The 18,563-nt window shown below is 35.7% G+C and overlaps 2 protein-coding genes across 5 annotated transcripts in view; one reads left to right on the top strand and one right to left on the bottom strand.

Annotated features, from left to right (window-relative positions):
* The window catches only part of tuft1b (tuftelin 1b), a 35,203-nt gene extending 17,757 nt beyond the window's left edge, over positions 1-17,446 (bottom strand). For 2 of the 4 annotated variants that reach the window (XM_005159389.5, XM_073930387.1), the window contains exons 1-2: positions 17,383-17,446; positions 16,660-16,765 (exon numbers count right to left, since the gene is read on the bottom strand). The gene's annotated coding sequence lies outside the window, so the exon portion shown is untranslated. The remainder of the gene's footprint in view (positions 1-16,659; positions 16,766-17,382) is intronic. The other 2 variants (XM_021467961.3, XM_005159388.6) reach the window with 1 other exon arrangement.
* mllt11 (MLLT11 transcription factor 7 cofactor) overlaps positions 1-18,563 on the top strand; it is a 369,559-nt gene that overhangs the window by 79,914 nt on the left and 271,082 nt on the right. The window lies entirely within an intron of this gene.

Below are 18,563 nucleotides of genomic sequence, written 5' to 3'. Positions count from 1 at the left end.
ACACTTAGCGGATAGAGGATTAAGTAAAGGCTCAAAAAAAGAATGGGCAAAAACTTATTATGTTACGTAATTCAGTAGTTAATCCTGTGATTTAAAGGTGATATAATGTTTTCAGTGGTAAATTGCTTTCTTATATCCTACATAAATGCGTATAGACATGCATAAAGTGTGTTATTAGTTAGGTGGACTGCTATGCTTTGAAAACAAACACAAGTCAAACCCTGACTGATTGAAAACGGTCATTATTTTTGCTGTTCTCAATAGAAACATTACGCTTTCGCTTTCAAAATGATTAAAAAAAATCCTGCAAACAAAATAACACGTCAAATAAATTTTGCTTTAAATGTTTCCCTCAATACGCCCCATCCCAGTTCAGAAAGACTTTAATTTTCACATATTAAATATCGCAGGATCACCTCTTTTTCACAAATGGTTGGTTCAAGAGTCGGCTCTCTCTAAACCCCATCTTTCTGAGAGAGTACTCTTCTCTAATTTGCTAGATGGCCCATTTTGTTGGGATTGGTCCATCGCTTGTAGTGCATGTTGGTCAATTAGTTATTGTACGCAAACAGCTAATCAAAGCAATAATTCTTCAATTGGTGGACAGGACCATATGTTTGACCAATGACATCTGTTCAGGAAACCTGTTCGAAAATATTAAAATTTGTGCAATTTACAATACAAATTCTTAATACTAATAGACAAAAGCCTTCAAATCTCTCTTTCTTATACAGCCTACTCAACTCTGACTGCTCAGATGCCCTAATTTGTTGTGATTGGTCTACCGCTAAGCACATTAGAAACCAGGGGCTCTATTTTAATGATCTAGGTGCAAAGTCTAAAGCAAACGGTGCAAAAGCATTAAGGGCGTGTCCGAATCCACTTTTGCTATTTTAAGGACGGAAAAATACGTCTGAACCATGGTGCATGGTCTAACAGGGTTGTGCTTATTCACTTACGGGTGTGTTTTGAGAATAAACCAATCAGAGCCTCATCTCTCATTCCCTTTAAGAGTCAGTTGAGTCGAGCCATGGCGCATTTTCTATTTACATGGCGGACTTTATAAGTGGAAAAAAAACGAATGATTCACTAGCGAGAAAACAATTAAACAGAGCATCTGCAGTGAGTATAAATGTTGAGCCTTTCTCTCTTTCATAGATGAGGATTGATTTTAAACTATTAATTTTGGTTTTTAAATCCTTAAATGATCCGGCACCACTTTACTTATCAGACCTCCTACATGTGTATAACCCTGGTAGGTCACTGAGGTCTTCTGATCAATTTATTCTTTCTGTACCAAGGTCCCGGTGTAAGCGAAGTGGGGATCGGGCTTTTGCTGTTATCGCCCCAAGACTCTGGAACGGGCTTCCGCCCACAATCAGACATGCTCCAACTCTATCTGTTTTTAAAAAGCATTTGAAACTCCGTCTTTGTTCTTTTGCAATTGAGCCTTTTTAATGCTGAGGGCTTTGCCTTATGTTTTAATTGTTATGTCATTGTATATTTAATTTTGATGTAGGTTTTATTTTATTTAGTATTTATAACGACGGAGGGAGAAACGTGTTGTAATGTCACTTAGCAGTAAACAAGACTCTGCAAACTGGATGAGTTCATGAGTGCCTTATGTATGGTAGGCTATCAGTCTGTCACAAGGTTCAGCTGGTGATTGTAATTAGGATAGATGAATGAACAGGCGTGCGTGTCTGGAAGAAGTGCATGTATGAAGGTGTAGTCCTGGTATAGTGGAAACCACCGATCTCCGGAGAGCGATCGCTGGTTATCGTAACATAATTGATTGTGTTCAGCACTTTGGGCAACGTTGTGTTCTAAAAAATGTGCTATATAAATAAACTAACTAACAAACTAACTAACTAAAATTAACTAAGAAAACGATGCACAGACATCCATCAGCCTACATATTTAATTTTAGTTGTTCAGCACAAAGATTTGTTTCAAAACTATTTCTAAATTCAGTTCTTATTTCCAGAAAATGAACAATAATAACAAAGTGTGGTCAAAAACCTGAGTTATATCCAAACACACATGCTGTGCCCCAAAACCTGATAGGTGGACAAATCTAAGCTTGTTTTTAATAAAACAAATATAAATATGCATATAATAAATAATACTAAAACAATCATCACATTACACAAATGCAAATTGAAATAAACTAGAAAAAAGCGAAGGTGAATTGGGTAGGCTAATTTGTCCGTAGTGCATAAGTGTGTATGGATGTTTCACAGAGATGGGTTGCAGCTGGAAGACATATGCTGGTTCACTCTGCTGTGGCGACCCCAGATTAATAAAGGGACTACGCCAAAAAGAAAATGAATGAATGAATATTATTAACATTTTGTGTATACACAACATAAAATGTCTGACAGACCTATTTTATTTTCACAAACTGCTACATTACATGCTACATGAAAAGATAACATCTAAATAATCATAATAGGGACTTTATCAGTCTGTGGTTCACTACAAATAAACTTTGCTCCTGCAGACAACCAAGCATCATCCGTTCTGTGCAGCAGAGAGGAAGTGATTTAATCTAACCGAGTCATCGACTTGTCCGTGCAAGAGGAGAAAGCGGAGAAGAAAAGAGATGATCCGCTGGGATGTGAGCACAGACAGCAGAAGGAGATACCGAAAAAAAGTGAGGTCATTTGCTCAGACTGCTGATTCACTCCTCTGCCAGCCCCAGCAGATACCAGAGAAGGGTGGAGGCCGGCTGGAAAGCGTCGGTGTAAACACATGACAAAGCCCTGTATGGAAGTCAATTATGGGAGCAGGTGTTGCTGGCTTTATCAGGTTAGAATCAGTGTGTTTTATAGTACAAGAGATAAGAAAGCCATTTGTGGATGCTTATGCTAGTGTGTAAGTCTGGGTCACTAAAGTGTGTGAAGTGCCAGACATGTTAATAACACACTGCAAGGAAGGTAAATTATCTGCTGAGCAGGATTAAGCAGAGTTGACAGCAGAGTGGACATGTTCAGTTTGAATATTCACATTCAGAAATGGGTCTATAATATAATATAATATAATATAATATAATATAATATAATATAATATAATATAATATAATATAATATAATATAATACAGCAAAATATAATATAATATAATGCAATATAATATAATATAATATAACATAATATAATACAATAAAATAAAATATAATATAATACAATAAAATAAATAAAATATAATATAATATAATATAATAAAATTAAAAAATAAAAATAAAATAAAATATAATATAACATAATATAATATAACATAATATAAAATAATAAAATAAAATAAAATATAATATAATATAATATAATATAATATAATATAATATAATATAATATAATATAATATGTATACTAAAAGATAAAATATTATTACTTTGGTTTATTTCACAAGACTGCATTAAATTGATCCAACAATCACAGGAAAGACATGTTACAAAATCTTTACATTTCAAGTAACCGTTCTCTTAAATATCACATCCATTGAATAATGCTGGAAAAGTACAGTTTTTACAAAAAATACTATATTTATTATTAAATTATTTTGAAATTATATTTATTATTATTGAGCAGCAAAATACCATACTATGATGATATCTGAGTGGAGCTGACTTGAGTAATGATGATGAAAATTCATGCTGGAATGGTTTCAGTAATATTAATAAGATAAGAATTATAATATAAGATAATAATAAGCATCCCAGTATTGGGTTGCGGCTGGAAGGGCATCTGCGGCCTAAAACATATGCCAAAACAGATGGCAGTTCATTCCACTGTGGTGACCCATAACAAATAAGGGACTAATCGGAAGGAAAATGAAGCAATGAATGAAGAGAATTCATTCGAAATTATAAACATGTTTGCAGACCCCAAACTAGTGGGGGAAAAAGCTTGCCATTGTAAACATATAAATTACATATAATTTGTTTTTGCTACTGTATAAAAAAAAATAATAATAAATTAGTTACTAAATTTAATATAAATGTGGCAAGTTGCCTGTTACGTTGATTAGATTTAATGCAATAAATGCAATATATTCCACGAAATGACATACAAAAATACTTAAGCTATTAACTACGCATTTGCTATAGAAAAATATTTACATTGATTAAAAACAGTTTCATTGATTTTAATAACTACTAGGGATGGGTACCGAAGCTCGCTACTTTATCGGTATCGGTGCTACATTATAAAAGACCGTATCGATAAGCTCTAATGTTAACAGTTCTGCTATTGGTACTGGAAAATTATTTATGGATAAACATTACATACAGTTGCATAATTTAACTGGACAACCTTTTCTAATTTTTCTAAGCGATATTTAATATTCGTCTGCATAGTTGGCAATCTCACATGAGAAATACTGGTGTTTTTGGTGAGCGCGTCCGTCAAGTATAAAAGGCTTCACAGTTCTCGGCTGTGCGCGCACACTCAGCAAAGGCTCGTGCTAAGCAAAAGTGCATTAACTGCAGAAAGACAAATGAAATGTTTTCAACTGACTAGCTAAAGGTACATCATCCACGTAATTATGCAAGCAGTCAGACACATAAGGTCTCTCTAAATAAGTAATAAACACACATATGGGATAACACTGAAAATAAACAAATAATAAACAATAAAAATGCTTTGACATCAGCTGTATTTACAAATATAGCAGATGAATAGCCTAATAATAAACTATATGCTTATTAAGAAATGATTAAAAAAACTGCTTATTTTTACATTGTTAACTCCCAAAACACTGTTGACTCATTTATGTAAATGTGTAAATTAAAAATCAAAAACATTATCTGATTATTTTTTACTGCATTTTGCAACTCAAAGAGGATATTTTCAACTGCAGGGAGCACTTTTTTTTCTCCAGAAGAATGGTAAAAAACTGAGTAATTTTCCTTCAAACCGTTGTGCATACTTTTACAGAAAAATGTTATTTAATTGTTTTACAATTATAGTTTTTTTTTTTTAATTTAAAACTTAAAAATAAAAATAAAGTGTTGTTTTTCATAACCTTTTTCATTAACCTAAAAGAGCACATGTCACTCCACTACTCATCCGTTTGCACTGGCTGCCAGTTGCTGCTCGCATCAAATTCAAAGCTCTGATGTTTGCTTACAAAGCGATTTCTGGCTGCACCCCTTCTTATCTGCTCTCACTTCTGCAGATTTATAGGCCCTCCAGAAACTTGCGTTCTGTGAATGAACGTCGCCTCGTGTTTCCATCCCAAAGAGGGAAGAAAACACTTTCCCGAACGCTCGCACTCAATCTGCCCAGTTGGTGGAATGAACTCCCTAACTGCATCAGAAAGGCAGAGTCACTCACTGTCTTCAAAAAACGACTAAAAACTCAACTATTTAGTCTCCACTTTCCTTCCTAATTTGGAATTCCCTCTCTGACTCCTTCACTAACTACAAAAAATAAAAATGACTACTGTTTTGCTTCTTACACTTTCTTTACAGACCTGAAACTTGCCCACAGCACTTATTCATTGTTGCTCTTTTAGTTGTGTAAATTGCTTCTTTGTCCTCATTTGTAAGTCTTTGGATAAAAGCGTCTGCTAAATGACTAAATGTAAATGTAAATAAAAAAAACACTACAAAAAGTACAGATAAAAGAACCGTTAAAGTACCAAACCGATAAGTGGTATTGATAAAAGTAGTAATACCATTAAAACCTTAACAATACCCATCCCTAACAACTACTGCAATCAATTACTAAAATAAATCAAGCAATTTAAAATTGCATCAATCTGACGTCATGACCACTGATCTCTTTTAAAGTTTTGTAGTGTGCAGTCCTGTCCTTTCATCATGAATCACAACTCGTGCACCTGCCTTGATTTTCTCTGGCATTCATCATCCTGTTTTCATTCATCATCACTTTTCTTCTGCACTTCCGTGTTTACTCGTATGAAAAGCATTTAGCGTGTGTGCATACAAAAGACGTTTAGACGTTCTGCTTAAAAAATAATCAACCCTGTGATAGTTTATCCTCTCAGGCGGAGCTGAGAGAACATGCGGAACATCAGAGAAAGAACAACAGCCGCAGGGCGAATCTGCAAACCGACACGCAGTAATTTAGATAAAGAACACTCAAACTCTGACAGAAAAGCACGCAAGCTGACAAATCAACAGAAAAGGTGCATTCTGGGGGGGACTAAAGCTGGTTTTGAAGCAGCTCTGCCACTCCCCAACTAACAAGACTTAATGTTCTGCTTCAGAGCTCAGCTCACACACGCCCTCTCATTATTAACCTCATCCGTCAAACAACACTTCACGCTGGCCTTCATCGCCTATTCTAAATCTGCTTAATAGTTTGTGTATAGGCTAATGGTTTATTCTTGGCGCCATTAGATCGCTGTTTCCCTCAAGGCAATTCTTGAGCCCAAACCTAAACATTCAAATCAAATGCCTTAGACAAAGTCCTTTTCTGAAGAAAAAAGGAGTGTGTGCGTCACATACCAGGCTCTAATTTGCATAAAAATGCAGTTTCAGGTGTTTGAGCGGTAATCTATGCAATGCCAAACTGACCTGTCAATCAACTTTCACTGGCAACTATAGGGTGTGAGCATACGCTGGAAGTAGGGCTTAATAATATATAGTTTTAGCATTAATATTGCAATTTGAGCCTTCGCAAATACTCACATCGCAGGTTCTGCAACATCAAACCAGTATTGTAATTGACTAGAAGCAACATTTGAAAACTCTCATGATTTGTCATTGCAACATTTTAACCATAACGTTACCAAAACATTATTGTTTATGTGTGTCTTTAGAGCCTGTGAGTGTGTAAAAGTCAGTTTAAGTATTCGGGCATAAGAAACTACATTTCTGTATTTAAGAAATATTCATTGTATTTATGAATACACAGTTAAAAATCCTGGAATTATTTTCCTTATTTTCATATATCCTCTTGAGATACCACCAATTGACATGTGTCCTCTGTAGTGGACATTGCGTTTTCATAAATTTTCTTTGAACATTTTTTGCTACTCTGTTAAGAGTCCTGTTGTACAGTTCAGAGGACATCCTGGGCTTTCTTGTGATGTGTCATTTTATTGGCTGGTATGCTAGGAACCACTTCTTACACTGCACCCAACATGGCTGACATACAAAAAAAAACATTTTATGGGAAGGAGAGAGGCATGTAAAATTTTTAAAGCATTTTAAACGTTTTCATACAATTATTATCACATATTTATCTGTTTACTAAAGTGTCAGGAACAATACATTTAGCTTTCAAACCTGTTAACTTGTTTGTGTTTCAAAATATCCACTACAGTGGACACCAGAACCATCTTAATGTAATTAATGACTGCATGTTGTAGGGGGCAGAACTAAAGCAGAGAGGATTCTTTATAAGACTTGGAGTCTGACAATCAGACAATTAGAGAATTAGAGACAATTAGAGAATAGCTATATTTCCATCCAAAAATGAAGGAGTAGGAGAAGCTGCATCAATCTTTTCTTCATCTAATAAAGAACTTGTCACTGACACGCAGTGAACGTGCGGCGGCGTTTGAAGATGTCAGACGAAAAGCACAGACGCTCTGGATTCTGGAGGTCATTAATAAAATAATAACATTAATACTTAAACGATAAGGCGTTTTAGAAAGACCTAAACAACTTTTCAGATGTTTTACAATGTGCTTTTTCAATACTTATGTGCATCATGACGTTTCCATCAGCCGATTTCGCTTTTATGTTAAATTAATATCACTTCTTTTTGTTTCGGCTCCTTTTCAGACTAAAATGTTTCTGGAATTTCAATACAAAAGGAAAAATGGCTTTGGTTTTGTTTTTGTTACATTAATATTGGATTAATATCCCTATCTACGGATCCTGTAGACCAGGGGTGTCAAACTCAATTCCTGAAGGGCCGCAGCCCTGCACAGTTTAGTTCCAACCGTGCTCCAACACACTTACCTGTAGGTTTCAAACAATGACTGTAAAAAATATGGACGACGCGACAGCCCTTTTTCCCATTAAACGCCTTGAGGGCAAAACGCCTGCTTGACGGGCACAAACTGTCGCAAAAGACTGCTGAAATTGGAGCCAGACATGCGCAGAAGGATTGTCTGATGGAGCCAGAGGAGGAGCCGCGAAAATGAGCGGAGTCGAGCTTCCAATCAAACGCTTTATGTAAAATCAACTACGCCCCCCGAACTTCTCAGCATGCGTTTGCTGTCATATCAACACAAATGGATGTAATAACGTTAACAAATATGAGGGTTTTATATATTCAATCGCGCCAGCTCCAGGCCGCAGCGCATAACTTACTCGCGGCGTCGCGGGCTGATTCCGGCTCGGATGCGGCAGCGCCGGCGCGCTCGGCCGCCGCATCTGGCTCGATTGACTCGGACTGGAATCGGGCAGTGAGTCCAGGCATCCGGAGTAGGTCCAGCAGAGAAAACATTAGTCAGTCTGAGCTCTAAGAGATAAGTCTCCGGCAGGCGAGAATCTAGCCGGAACTGTGTTTTGCTATCTGGGTGGCTAGGCGTGTATCAGCAAACTAATAAAGCCCGAAAAAAGCCCTGAACTTAGCGAATAAACAGTGTTCCACCAGGATCATGTATGTCAGAAACTATAGTTTACTGCTGAACTCATTTTGTCATGGTAAAATAACACAGAAATCGAATAATAACATTTCAGTCTACTTCAGTCTCCTGCCGAAGCTCAGACGCCGCGCTTTGAGAAACTGTCAATCACAGCTGTCAATCACGATGACACGCCCAGCATTAAATTACTGCTAAAAACAAACTGTTTACAAAAATGAAGATCTGCACCTATTTCAGCACAATAACCAGTGCCTTAATCGACCAGAACTATCTTTCGGGACATTTTATTGCAAGTGTAATATTTTTTTTTATTTGGGCTCAAGTCTCCTTCATTAACACGGAGGAGGCGGGCTTTATGACTTGTACTGCAGCCAGCCCCCAGGGGGCGATCTAACGGCCGAAACCTTCACTCAAACGTAGGCTTGCGGCACACTTGGTTTCAAACAAGCCTGAAGGACTCAATTAGTTTGATCAGGTGTGTTTAATTAGGGTTGGAACTAAACTGTGCAGAGCTGAGGCCCTTTTGGAACTGAGTTTGACACCTGTGCTGTAGAGTTTTGTTGTGTGAGTGGCGGTCATTCCAAACTAAAATGGTCCTGTTGTCCACTACAGTGAACATGCTGTAAAAAAAATACATGTAAAAACTCTAAATTGTAGATTTTTTTTAATCCAAAGGATGTAGGAAATCACAGGAAAAAAAGGGGAAAAATTATTGGGTCCCAGGCAATGACTGTAAAAAATATGGACGACGCGACAGCCCCTTTTGCCATTGAACGCCTTGAGGGCAAAACGCCTGCTTGACGGGCACAAACTGTCGCAAAAGACTGCTGAAATTGGAGCCAGACATGCGCAGACGGACTGTCTGATGGAGCCAGAGGAGGAGCCGCGATAATGAGCGGAGTCGAGCTTCCAACCAAACGCTTTATGTAAAATCAACCACGCCCCCCGAACTTCTCACTCGACTGCCGGTGTCTGCACTATAACAAACGCTCACTGATGTAAATAGAAGCACTTACATAAAAAAAACACAATAATATACGGTTTAAAAACGGTGTGATGTAAGCTGTTAAACTTTAATAAAAGCAATACATGATGGACTGCAGAAATAAACGATCTTTTATACACTCTAGCCTGAATATGAGCACAAATAATATATTCTCTTATTGTTATATTTGTTGTTGGTATTTGTTATCTTCATAGGGGTAGAAATAACACTTGTAAAATATGAACAATAACATATAGACAACACATACATTTTTAGAAAGGTTTTTATTTTTAATTAGCCATCAACAGAACCCAAAATATAGCCTACACACCATAACGATTTACCATGCGGGAACAATCGTGCGTTTAGAAGATAAATACAGCAAGATTACTAAATATCAACAGGATATTTACACATCCCAACCCTGCAATTTGTCAATTTGTGCAAAAAAACTTTGCACTATTAATACAACGTCTATCTGCTGTAACATAGTATATTGTTTATTCATTTTCGCTTGAATTGTTTATTTATTTAATTTTTTTGCCTCCGTTTCATTTGGTTTATTCGATGCCTTCATTATATCTGGCAACGAGGAATTTACATTCTTTTTAATGTTAGCTGGAGTGTTCAAATAAAACGCCAACAGTAAATGATGTAAATAAATAATATCTAACATTTACAGCTCTATTAGGTTATATAAGATTCGATTTCAAGAACTTTATAATAATTTATAACAGCAAATTCAGTAGATCACTTAATAACATGCCAAAACTTAAAATGCAGAGACGTCCTATAAAGCAAGTTCAAATAACCTTACAGGAGATCAACGTGGAGATTATTATTTAAACACAAAGAGAATTACTGCTAACGATCTCCTGTATACCCCGTACTTAAATGGGTTTATTTTATTGTGCAGTTTTATTGTCATTTTCGTATTTATTATTATTATTATTTAATACTTGTGCAATCGATACAGGTTTATTGTTATTTATTTTGTCCTTTATTTAAATAATTGCTATGTATGCTGTTTGCATCTTTATTCAAAGGTTAAACTCAGTGATACACTTTGCGTTCACATAGTAGCATGCGTTTGTTGTTATATCAACAAAAATGGTTGTAATAACGTTAACAAATGTGAGGGTTTTATATAATGAAGATTCAATCGCGCCAGCTCCGGGCATCAGCGCATAACCTAGTCGCGGCGTCGCGGGCTGATTCCGGCTCGCATGCGGCAGCGCCTGCTCGCTCGGCCGCCGCATTTGGCTCAATTGACTCAGGCTGGAATCGGGCAGTGAGTCCAGGCATCCGGAGTAGGTCCAGCAGAGGTAGTCAGTCTGAGGGGTAAGTCTCCGGCAGGCAAGAACTGGCCCCAGTGTATTTTGCTATCTGGGTGGCTAGGCGTGTATTAGCAAACTAATAAAGCCAGAAAAAAGCTCTGACCTTAGCGAATAAACAGTGTTCCACCAGATCATGTATGTCAGAAACTGTAGTTTACTGCTGAACTCATTTTGTCATAGTAAAATATCACAGAAATCGAGTAATAACACTTCAGTCTTCTGCCGAAGCTCAGACGCCGCGCTTTGAGAAACTGTCAATCACCGCTGTCAATCACGATGACACGCCCAGCATTAAATTACTGCTAAAAACAAACTGTTTACAAAAATGAAGATCTGCACCTATTTCAGCACAATAATCAGTGCCTTAATCGATCAGAACCATCTTTCGGGACATTTTACTGCAAGTGTAATTAATTTTTTTATTTGGGCTCAAGTCTCCTTCATTAACACGGAGGAGGCGGGCTTTATGACTTGTACTGCAGCCAGCCCCCAGGGGGCGATCTAACGGCCGAGACCTTCACTCAAACGCAGGCTTGCGGCACACTTGGTCCCAGGAGGATATTTCACAAATTATGTTTAAAAGAGGCAGTACGGTGGCATAGTGGGTAGCACAATCGCCTCACAGAAAGAAGGTCACTGGTTTGAGCCCCAGCTTGGTCAGTTTGTATTTCTGTGTTGAGTTTGCATGTTCTCCATGTGTTCATGTGGGTTTCCTCAGGGTGCTCCGGTTTCCCCCACAAGTCCAAAAACATGTGGTTTAGCTTAATTGGGTAAGCTAAACTGTCAGTAGAAAATCTGATAAACCAAAAAAAAAATTTGCAGTATGACAAATCTTGTTTTTACTGTATGCACAAGAACTATAAACAACTCATATGAACACAAGGTTAAATATGCATTAAAAGATATTGAACTGAGAATGTAATGCATGCCTGTTTAAATTTGCTATGGTTGAAGAACTCTGTGATTGAACTTTTTGTTTTGCTCTTTGCATGTCTTATGTGTTGCATCAGGCTCTGATCCTGAGGAATTTGCTAGAAGCGCACTGTACTTGCTGTTCATTTTTTGTACAAGCATGTCTGTGTGCGAGAGTTAACAGTTAATAGACCAGAAACAGATGGATGGCACTAAAACAGAGGCTTGCAGAAGGTTTGAAAGCATTTTGTAAATCAGGGAAATTAAACTAGGAATTAAAACCTGTGAACATTTTTTTTTATTATTTAAAATGTTAAACCCTCTTAACAGTCAGCCCATTTTTAAATTCAGAGGGGGGTTAACTGACTTTAGTTAAGGGCTCCAACAGTTATCCAACTATTATTCCCCTCTGATTTTGAAAATAATATACAGTTATGGTTGGGTTTAGGGGAAGGGAATAGGTATGGATTTCATTTTTAAACAAAAATGATGCTCCAGGATCAACATAGAGGTTAATCCAGAATCGCATCGTACTTCGCAAAATCATGATGTGGGATAAACATACAAAGCCATTCTGAAATTCAGGATTGTGTCCCATTTAATTTTTTACTCCATTTTTAAGTCAAAATTAATTTGTTACTAAAGTCTCAATGTTTTGTAGGCCTACACTGTAAAACCCAAAAAGTTAAGACAATTCAAACCGTTTGAGGAAACCGATTGCAACAAACCATTTGAGCTCAAAAACTAATCCTGATGAGTGCTGTGAACTTAATCCATTTGAGTAAATGAAGCAGTTTAAGCACAGAAAAACCCAATAAATGAAGAGAACTTAAACCAACTGAGTACTTTAAAACCCAATAGGTTAAGTCAACTCAAACCGTTTGAGGAAACCGATTTCTACAAACCATTTGAGTTCAAAAGCTACTCTACAGTATATGAGTGCTGTGAACTTACTCCGTTTAAGTTAAAGTAATGATGTATTTAATCAACTCATTCCCTTCAACACCAAGTTCAAATCTCTTTTTAATTGAGTAGAATTAACTTTCAGTCAGTGTTGAGTTAACTACTTAACCAATTTTGAGTTGACTGTTGGGTTTTACAGTGCATATTAAATTAAATAAAGTTTTAGAAGTCTCCCGGATTTCATTTGACAAACACTTACAAACACAAAGTACACCCTTCAGGTGCAAAACTGAAATTTACAGAAGGTGCTGGGTAAAAAAAAAACTCAATGATCTTTGGTTTATAAAGCCTTCTGTAATAATGTGTCAATATAACGAGCTCATTAACATTTATAAAGCATCATCTGCTTTCTGCTTGCATGCAATGTTAAGCTGCTTTATGCAAATCGTGTTCCACCTTTGTTCAGTGAGAATGCGGACGTATTAATGTGTGCTCTTCAAAGTCACGTTGCACAACTTTATTGCTTGTAATGAAAAACTTGTTTGACTGACACGGATCCAAAAACAACAAAGCCCATCAATTAAATGAAAATGAAAATAACTTTTGCAAATGTCCTTGCAGGTTTTTGTCAGCGCATGCAACACCGCTGACAAGCATGACCTAAGGTTTTGTGTTGCAAATTCCGTTTTATAATTTACATATTTCCAAAGCATCAAGGATTGAACATGCCTCAATAGAGAAATCAATCATTATCCAGCTTATGCTGCAATTTAAATAAAGTCCGTAAATGACAGCATGAGGGTGAGCAAATAAAGGTTTTTCTGAGCATTCTGTGAAATACCACAATCTGCACTTCACTTTTTAACAAAAAAAGATATTCATTCATTGTAAGACTAGCTGGAAAAAAAAATGCACCTTTGCCCTAGACATAAACCTGCAAAACTTTCACATATGTGATAGATTAAAGTAGATTGACAGATTCTCCATGCATGTTAACTTATGTTGACATGACTGATAGGTTTCACACATGCATACCTCATTATGAAAAGCTACCTAAAGTGCACAGCAAAAAGGTGTTCAAATCCACACTACAACCTCATGCATTCGTCACATCAGTGGGAATGATCTAATCTTGCATAATGGGCACTGTTCATGCCAAGACAGGAGCTAACAAAACTCAGCGAGTCAGCAAACACGTGAACTTAAATAAGACTCATCAGAAAAGGTCAAATTTTAGGTCATCTTATTCTTTTCTTTAAGTGTTCTGAATTTACTGATATGGAGCCTGTGAAATTTGCTAGAAGCAAAACTGCTGTTTAAATGTTGATTGTTTGATTTAAGGCTACATATTTGCAGTGTTAACATTTTGTGCAAACATTAAGATCATTTCATAAATCAGAAACAAAAATAATACTATTATAAACAATTACAGTTGAAGTCAGAATTATTAGCTCCCCTGAATTATTAGCGCCTCTGTTTATTTTTTTCAACAATTTCTGTTTAATGGAGGGAAGATTGTTTCAGCACATTTCTGAGCATAATAGTTTTAAAAACCTATTTCTAATAACGGATTTATTTTATCTTTGTCATGATGACAGTCAATAATATTTTACTTGATATTTTTCAAGACACTTCTATACAGCTTAAAGTGACATTTAAAGGCTTAACTAGGTTAATTAGGTTAACTAGGCAGGTTAGGGTAATTAGGCAAGTTATTGTATAACGATGGCTGTTCTGTAGATTATCGAGAAAAAAAATTGCTTAAAGGGGATAATAATTTTGTCCCAAAAATGTTTTTTAAAAAATTAATAACTGCTTTTATTCTAGCCGAAATAAAACAAATAAGACTTTCTCCAGAAGAAAAAATATTATCAGACATACTGTGAAAATTTCCTTGCTCTGTTAAAAATAATTTGGGAAATATTAAAAAAAAAAAAAAAATCAAAAGGGGGCTAATAATTCTGACTTCAACTGTATATTATATTTACATAGTATACTCTGGAGTGAGCTACAGCAAGATCAAAGCCAGCTGGTGTATATAAATACAAATTAAACCAATGAGGGAGCATGATCATTTCACACACTGAGGAAACAATTGACAGTACATGATATCATGTCATATACAGTACTATGCAAAAGCCTTAGGCCACTAGTGTTTTCAACAACAACAAAAAAGGTTTAAAGTCAGTTATTTCTATGTTTTTTTGTAGCATGTCAGAATGAAATGCTTTAAAGATGCTTCGAAAAACTTACCTGCAAGGCTAACTGATAAACTATGGGTTTTAAATGCAAAGTGTGGGTGTACCAAATGCTGATTTGATTTAGTTAATACGAGTTAATTAATAAATAAAATGTATTCATGTAACTTACAATTGAGGAGGCCTGCAGCCAGCAAGTCGACAAGAAGAGATAATTACACTCTTATGCTCAGAGAATTAAGAGCAAGAGTGTTTCTACGGGTGGTTTGTCAAGCCCATTCACCAGTGCTAAGCACACTTTATAAATGCATTACCTTTTTTTAGAGATATAAGAGAGTAATTGTAAGAAAATGTCTTATTTCCTTATGGATTATAAGTCATTTTAATTGTTAAATTACAACTAAATATCCAAATATAAGAAATATGTGATAACTAAAATGATGTTATTAGTTGTTTATCTTCATTAAAAGTAACAAACTTTACATTGTTGCAATGAAAAAAAAACTTATTTTAATTTTAACTCTTTATTTTTAAAAAATCCTTAAAAAACATATTTTAAAAGACACTTTAAGCATCACAACATTTTTTATAATAAGGAAATATCCGCATATTTCTGAAGAATTGCGTGACACTGTAGACTGGAGTAATGATGGCTGAAAATTAATTATACATTTCTGTTTTTAAGTGTATTTTGGTCAAATAAATGTAGACTTGGTGAGCAAAAGAGATCTCTAAAAAACAATTAATAAATCTATCTAGCCCCAAACTTTCGCATTGTACTGTACGTTATCAAGTAAAAAAGTGAAGTAAAATATTTAAGATGTTTAAAAAGTCTAAATACAAAAACAAATGTGTGACATCAGCGATAAACAAGCCATTCTGAAATTCAGGACGGTTTCCCATTTAATTTTTTACTCCATGTTTTAATACTCAAATTAATTTGTCAATGTAGTCTCATTATTTTTGAAAGCATGGTCATTTTACAGCATTTAGTCACACTTTTCCCCTTTATTTTGTTTGTTAAATTTAAGTTACATTGCATCTACATGCCAACTAATTCTCATTAGATTATAAGTAGACTGTTAGGTTGGGGTTAGTGTAGGTTGACGTTCTTCCAAAATTATAGTCAGTTAAAAGTCTGTTGAAGAAGCGGTATCAACAGATATTAAGCAGACTGTCTACTAATACTCAAACGGATCATCAAAATGAAGTGCTACCCAACAATTTTACACAAGTGCCTAAAACTTTGAACAGTACTGTAGCTTTGCAGGTATTTTTAGAATTTGCAGGTCTTCGAGATGTTTCCAAAGGGATTGTCTTCTGAATTGAGTTTGTCTCTGTTCTGTTTCCTCATGTCATTTGATGATGATCAGATCAGATCTTTGTGTGGAGCACTGACTAGGCATGGGCCCCTATAAGATTCTGACGGTATTATAACCTCGGATAAAAATATCATGTTTCCACGGTATTGTGATTACTGCTTTAAAATATATTCTTTTTAAATGTCTGGGGGAAAAAAACTTTTTTTCCCTTTGAAAACAATAAATTCTATTTAAAAAAAAAAAAGATTTATGATATTTTGGAGCAGTAAACGCGTCAGGCCATATAATTCAAATGACTCATAGGCTTCTGCTATCTTCATTAGTTTCAAAAACACTGATTTCTTTACAATTTAAAACAGCATATTTGGATACTTTTTCTGCTGGAGATACTGTTTTAAAAACTAAAAACAGTAAAAAAAATCTTACACATACCTTAGTTAGGAACGATATTACAAACAGTTTTGGCAGTTTTAGACCCTTGACTTTTCCAAACGGTTATCGTCCCATGCCAGGCACTGTTGTCAGACCAATATTCTCACTATTAATGATAAAAATAATGTTTGGAAATGTAAATTGATATTTCAAACTGGCATACTACAAAAATATATAGAAATAACCAACTCTTCCAAATCTTATTAAAATAATTAAAGAACTAGTTAATATACCAAAGACTTTTGCACAATATTGTATACAAGTTATTGTATATTTAACAACTATTATCACATTTACACCACATAAAGTCAGTAGTAGGTCCACTGTTTTAAAATCACAGGCACATAACAAATAAAGCCCTATATAGAGACCAAACTCAAAGGTAAACACGTGCTATTATGAACATAATTACATTGGAACTGTATGGTTTTGCCCTCTAACAGACAGCACTTATCGGTCTGCACGCGAAGACTGCACAGACTGTTCTGTGTTGAATTAAATCCTTAAAGAACTTTTTTCCAGAACAAATATAATACAAACAACACTACTAAGTTTAGGATATACCTAAATACATATTTCACCCGCGTTTACTGTACTCCGGAAAGCAAAATGTCGGAAATTTCCAGTTAAATGACAAAGTTATGCGCATAGTCTAATATGTAATACAACCTATATAACTGCTGTTGAACAGTATCTACTCAGTAATATGAAAAAAAGCCTTACCTTGCTGAGGGCGCATGCAGACTGCTCTGCTCTTTCTGGATGTACTGTTCCGTTCTGTTGTCTCATCTAATGAGCAGAGGAAGGCTGTTTTAAATGTTTTGAGACTCGTCTCCACCAGGGTCCAGCCCTGATCCTCCCTCAGCAGACGCTCTACAGCAGCACCCCCTACCGCCCGCACTAACACTAACCGTGAGTTTATTACAGTAAAAGTGTAGCAACAGTGTTCTTTTGGCAAACTGACTACTATTTGTGTAACCACAGCATTACTACAAATAACATAACCACTGTAAAACCGTAATTAACACACTTGAAAATAATTAAAATTTAAACACTTACACTATTCATCATTAAAGCTTTCCATCTTTAACTAATTTGAGAAAACACCTATTTAACTTTTAACTACACTCACGTGGGCAGTCATGATACATTAGACTTACATGACGTTTCTCTTGTTTTGTCCAGGCATTCAAGTGGGTGTGAAGACTGCAAACTTGCGTGAATTAATTTAAACAGATTTTAAGTTTTAATAGTTTTACACAGCTTTATTCCCACATTTTGTAAATTTGATAATCTGCACATTAAAATAAATTTCAACATTAATGTTCTTTAGTCCTTAACTGTTATTAATTTGTTGTGTTTCTAACTGCAGTGCAGTTGCAACCATTTTACAGACTACACACAGACTGATTTCAATAATAATACAATTTGATAAACATTACACTATAGGCAAATTATGTGTAAGATAAGGAGTCAGGTGACAGGTTTACTAATAGCTTAGTCAGACAGGCAATGGTCAAACAGGAGCAAACAGACACATGAGGGTAATGGCGAAAGGTCAGAGCAGGAGACAAACAGCATAAACAATAACAAAAACAAGAAAAACCATCAAAAACCACAAAAGAACAAGGCAAGGAAAACACGTAAAAATGTTTCAGGAAAACAAGACTGTGTGTTTGAGAGTTGAATGTATAGACCAGATAATCAGTCCATGATGAGTTACCAGCTGTGTGTGTTTGTGTAATCGGGGTGATCCAGAACTGGTGTGTATGTGAGGTGCCTGATGGGAGTTGGAGTTCATATAGTGGCAGAATTATAGTGCAGGTGATAATGCATGTTTTGCAGCGATCTGCAAAGCCTAGAGCGGTGGTGATCGTGACCATACACACAAAACAAGCCTTTCA

The sequence above is a fragment of the Danio rerio genome, chromosome 19 (genome assembly GCF_049306965.1).
Source record: "Danio rerio strain Tuebingen ecotype United States chromosome 19, GRCz12tu, whole genome shotgun sequence".
NCBI lineage: Eukaryota > Metazoa > Chordata > Actinopteri > Cypriniformes > Danionidae > Danio > Danio rerio.
This window is presented reverse-complemented; position numbering and strand designations above follow the sequence as displayed.